The sequence below is a fragment of the Arvicola amphibius genome, chromosome 12 (genome assembly GCF_903992535.2).
Source record: "Arvicola amphibius chromosome 12, mArvAmp1.2, whole genome shotgun sequence".
Lineage (NCBI taxonomy): Eukaryota > Metazoa > Chordata > Mammalia > Rodentia > Cricetidae > Arvicola > Arvicola amphibius.
The window spans coordinates 45368841-45374840 of NC_052058.2; positions in this window are offsets into that span (position 1 = coordinate 45368841).

A 6000-nucleotide genomic window follows, 5' to 3' on the forward strand; every position below is an offset into this window, starting at 1 on the left:
AAACCATGACTGAAAGCAACTTGAGAAGGAAAGAGTTTGTTTTAGTTTGCAGGGTGCAGTCAACATCAAAGGGAAGCCAGAAAGGTGTCCACAGCGGGACCTGGAAGTAGGAACTGAAGAAGAAGCCGTAAAGGAAAACTGCTTGCTGGCTTACATTCATTAGCTTCTCCAGCCCCCCCCCCCTCTCTCTCTGTATGTGTGTGTGTTAAATCCAGCCTGGGTTGTACCCAGGAGAGGCACAACCCAAAGAGGCTTAGTCCTCCCTCCCACCTCAGTCATTAATCAAAACAATGACCCAACATGCTTGTCGACAGGCAAGTCTGATGGAGGCCAATCCTTAATGAAGGTTTCTTCCTGTCCAGCAACTCCAGTTTGTGACAGGTTGACAAAAACTCACCGTAATAGGCCTCTTAAGAGGGGATGCAAAAGCCTTAACTGTGGAGAGGAAGAATCATGGCTAACGGAGCATGTGGGACCTGAGAACCGAAAGGGGGTAGGTACCTTTTGGAGGGACAGAGGTCCAGCCAGAAAGGAGCTGCAAGGAAGCAGGAAGGCAGTGGGAGAGAGAAGACGAACATAAATGCATTCCTTGATGAGACCCTTCATTTGTATACTAATTGAAAGGGATTTCTAAAAGGTGGGGTCCCCTTGAAGTAGTTTGAAAATTGCTTCTATTTCTATGCTTGCCAGCTAAGCCTGTAGATTGCACGGAGAACGCACTATAGCTTCAGTGTTTGATTTGTATTACATTCCTGCCAAGTGAACACACTAGAAGGTACTCAGGTTCTATTACCCACAAGTACGAGAGGCTGGGCTTGAACCCGGGGTTGGCTGCAGGGCCCATGTTCGCTATCAAAGGCTGTTAGTGTCTGGCCTCCTGCGGTGCTGTCCCAGGTGGTGGCAGTGGGAGCCAGGGCTTCAGGGACAGTATGTGACCCCACAGCCAGCTGAGGGGGGGTTGGTTCCTGCCAAGTCCGGAGAAGGCTGAATGTCCCTGTGGAACTTCAGCAGTATGACCAGCTGAGACTCCGCCCAGAGGCTGACTGGCAGCAAAACCCCACCCTCGCCTCGGTGGGATCCTCTTCTTCTCTCCCAGTCTCTGCTTTGGCACCTGTTCCTGGCAGCATATGCTGCCAGGGGACGTTAGCTGTCACCTCATAGCTGTGAAGTCGGTGGAAGACAGAAGCCAAGGAGTGGCACCCTGGAGCTGAGAGAGAAAAGCAGGCTGAGGAGAGGGGAGAGGGCAACAACTTCAGTAGTATCTGGGAGGTTATCCTTGTGGCAAGAACACCCTGGGGTTCCGCAGTTCACACAGCCAGCTCTAGGGGACAAGTGGCCATCCTTCCATGTTCAGGTGTAAGTCAGCCCTGGCAAACGTGCCCAGTGTTCTTTGGATCACACACACCCCTGAAAGCTATTTTAGCTTTAAAAACAAACAAACAAAAACACAGACATTTCGGAGATAAAATCTATTTTTTAAGTGTACATGATTTAATTTAAAGTTCTACTAACAAAATAAGGACACTATTAAGCAGAATAAGCAAAGTGTCTCCCTGAGAATCACCCTGCTAAAAACGTGTTCACATTTTGTCTTCTGGGCTCCTCTCTGTGCCGTGGTTGACTGCGTTCATGCCCATTTTTACCAGGGCAGAAGCCCAGGGCTCTGATGTGCTGTGCTCTCTGGAGGAAATCTGCCAGTACACAGCACTACCTGGGGCAAGGATGAGGGAGTAGGGATGACAGCCTACCTGTGAAACCTGCACATCGGGAGAGGTGGCCCCCAAACCCAAAATGGAGTGGGTGGAATGAAAAGAAAATGAATGACCAGCCAGGAAAGATGCTTGGGGGGAAAGGATAACAATGGTTAAAAGATGATGAAATACCAAGTAAGCAAAGCTGTGTATCCAGGAAAAAGGGAAAGGGGAAAGGTCGGAGTAATAATCACTGAAAAGACCTGGCTTGCCTCTCTCCCTGTGCATTAGCCTAGCTGCCTGTGGTAGCCAGGGCTACATTCTGGGTAGGTGCTCCCACCATCTAGAGCTCTTGTCGTGTTTCCCCAAGTTAAAGTATGAAAGCAAAGGAAGACTGGATACGTACGTGTGTTCAGAATGGGCAGAAACTGCCCTGTCATAAATAATGGTTTAGAAGCAGCTGACATGTCAATTCTCACTGACCTGAGTCTCAAGGAGGCAGCGAGAGGACTAGAACATGCTCACACACGCGCGCGCGCACACACACATACACACACACACAGCCAAAGGAAGAACGCATAGGAGTGAAAGCCAACACAATCCTCAATCAACAATCAATAAGATGACCTGAGGTCCTGAGAACCCTTGGCTGTGATGTATGTTTCAGGGTCTGACGTGATTTCGCCGACACCAGCTCAAAGTCAGGTTCTAGGTTCTTCTACCCTCTGAGAGCTATCTATTGCTAAGGGCTGACTATGCCCATCGTGTGCTGACCCGCGTGAAGCTGCATAGAGCTGCCACACTGAAGATTCCACGTTCGTTCTCTAAAGAAATGAGTTGTGCTGTATGGGTAGCGGAGAGAATGCTTATAGTGTCCATACCTGGTGGCAGCAGATGGCTCTCTTTTTTCCATGACTAATTAACAACCTAAAATAGCCTGCATGATGCATTTCCTAGATGGGGGAGCAGTCCAGAGCCTGGCAGAATGGCTGTGATATTCTTCCGTGCCCAGTCTGTTTCTAATAACCTGCAATAATGGAATGGAATCGTAATTTAAAATCACTCAAAGATCGGGTGTCCTTGAACAAGGCCGGGATGGATTTATAAAAATCCTCAAGTGGATCCTCATGTATTTCCCTGCGGCCGTGTCGTCTACAGTAAGTCAAGCAAGCAGAAGCCAGCTGCAAGAGCAAGGATTTAGGAAGAGCGACTGTGTATAGCAATGGCACTCACCCTTCTCTCTACCCATAGACTCTTCTTGAAAGATTTAAGACACCTAAGTGCCAGGCTCCAATCCGTACACGTTAAGTCAGAATTTCCATTTCCAAGCTGCAGCTGAGGAATTGGCAACTTAAATTTTCCCAGGTGGTTCGGATGCTTGGCTGTAACTAAGGTGTGGTGTAGCAAACCCTGCTGAGAAATACTAATACACCACAGAGAGAGTTCATGGAGAGCAGAACAGCAAAGACAAGCAGACTCTAAAGGCAGAGAAAATGGTAGATGCACAGAGATGAGAAAAATGAGGAGAGGAGAGAGTCATACTCCCTTCTAACTGGTCCAGAGGTGATGTGGGAGGGAGAGCGGGCTGAGAGAGCAGTGGGAAGCTTCCTAAGGGTCCTGGTGTATGCACACGCTCAACTGTCACGGGCGTTTGCATAGAGAATCTGCACAAGGAAGGAGCAATTGTTTGCTTGATGTTCATAGTAAACAATGCCAGGAAGAAAGTGGAAAGCATACACTGTGCCACCCGAGGAGGCTGGCGGGGCATAAGAATGGCATTTCCTAACTGGTGAATTCCATTGGCATTTCCAGAGGTTTCTGTAGCATTGGCAGCTATACTTCCTTAAATGGGCATTTCCTAACTTTTAAGCCATTCCATTGTCACCTCCAGAGGGTTGTATAGTGTTTCCTGGTATATTTCTTTAAGTGGACTTGCTGATTTTTGCTTAAACATATCTGTAAAAGCTATCTGTCTGTTTGTGCAACTCTCTCTCTACTCAACGTCTCCCTAGGTGAAAAACTATAGCCTGTTTCATAAGTAGAAGCTCAAGTTTTGAAACCAATACAAAAATAAATCCAGATGATTCCTTAGATACTTGTTACTCATCCTGCGTCTGGGGCGCTGTCCTGGTGTGGAAAGAGGAAATCAGGAAATGGTGTTGAAACAAAACAGCACCAATCAGGGTAGGCGCTGAGGGTGAAGAATAGGGGATTAGCAATGACGACTCATAGACAGACCCGGCCTGGCACCTGTCAGATTCCTGTATGGGGGTGATAGGCATTTTGTTGAAGTTGCCCTGAGAATGTGAGCAGAGTTGGCCTCGTGTCAACTGGAATGTTAACATAAATGCTGGAGGTGTGGCTGAAGCACCTGACAAAAACCACGACAGCCATCTCCAAAGTGCTTTCCCATCCAGCTGTCTCTTCTTATTCTGCCTTTGGAAAAGGGCAGCCCCTCTTGGCTTGATTATCCCAGCAACGATGCATTTGCTCTGAGTGTAAAGGAACCTAAGGGTGCACCAGGTGATGAGACCATGACTTAAAGAGGCTGGGTGGGGGCCTGGCGAGCAAAGGTTTGCATAGCTCATTCACAATAAAGCCGAATCTTCCATTGAGCTCTGTGTGACTGCAAAGCCTGACCTCATCCACTGCTGTACCTGCCTCCCCAGGACTGTGCCTGGCTGTTCGTTTTTCCCTAGATGATTTTGGCTCAGTGATTTATGAGTGCCCTGAAGAATCACTGCAGGGATGGAATTGGTAGTCTCTGTAAAGCAGAGGAAGAAGCATGCTGTTGCTGCTGCTGCTGCTGCTGTCCCAAAGAGCTGGCATGCAGAGCTGGAGGAGGGCTGGGTACGCATTGTAGTTAAAAGTTGAAAGACAAATTAGTTCAAACACAGAATGACTCAACACAATGTAAGTCTTGGGGACATAATTATCTGAGGATGCTTGTGGCTGGTGATGGTGTGGGGGTTGGTGATGACTTTCCTCTGCTCAGGAAGGAAGGATTGATGTGGCTTGTTGGCTTGTTGTTCCAGGAGATATGGTCATGGCAGGGAAAAGACGAGGTAGGAACAGGAGGTGGTCACGTTGCATCCACAGTCAAGAAACAGATTGGATGAATGTCTTTGCTAAGTTTAATTTCCCCTTTTTATCCAGTCGGGCCCCCAGATGTGGAATAATGCGGCCATACTCAGCCTAATCTAGATATGCCTTCTTAGGCCTGCCCACAGTCTTATTTCTCTATTGATTCAAATTCCCCTCAAAGTAACAATAAGAATTACCCATCACGCCATCTTTCAGAAGCTCAGCTGACTGTGGTTTAGCAGCCATCAGGACACAGCCTCTCAGATTGCCATTGCCCGCAGCCTAGCCATTCACTGATGAGGACTCTCAGGGATCAAGTCTCAGAAGAGGCGTCTGTTCCTTGAACTCTTATTTCATTGGCCAGAATTCACTCACAGACTACAAGTATTTGTAAGACAGCCTGAAAAATGAAGAGAAAAGAAACCAACCAAGAAAAAGAAAAATGGATTCTAGAAGGCTGTTCCTACCAGAGAAGCCAAAGAAATTTACCATGTATAGAAACCTAAAGATGGAAGGAAAGATTCCAGTTGGGAGAGCCACTTAGCAAGTTTGTCCATCTGAAGTCACAATCGAGTGGTCCTGCTGCTTTCTACGCCACAGAGTAGTGTAAGATCAAAATGGACGTGCAATGTTCAGTGTTTAGTAAAACCACCGAGGGCTTAGTGTTCAAAACACAGTCCTAGCCTGGCTTAGAGAAGCTAGGCTTACATTTGTCCTTCTGGAATTATGCAGCTGTGTAAACCAGCTCACTCATCCAAGCCCTGTGAGCTGAACAGCTTTTAATTTAGGAACAAACGTTCTGCTGGTGCCTTCTCGATGTACAGAAACCGAGGCCCACCAGAAGATGTGCGCAAACCAAATGACGTCAAATGGGGATCAAAGTCCGTGCTCCATCTCGCTCTATTAAGTTCAACTTCCGAACCTGCATCTGGTGGTTACATATAGATAAGGGCTCCCTCCCTGGTGTGGAGTGCCATCTCTGGCCCCTCCTGTGTGTCTCTCCTTCAGGTACGGTTTATCCTCAGCTGTCCTGTTGTACCTCGGTATTTGCTAAGTCACTCCTCAGAGTTGGTGGCATTCGTCACAGAAACTGACTCGTTCCTGCTTCACACCTTGAGGAGCTCCAGAATTAGAGCAATTCATTATACTGGTTCTCTTTTGTTCGCCTTTTCCCGCTTGCTGGAATCGTTTGGAGTGTCTCAAGTCTGGCCAGGGTACACATTGC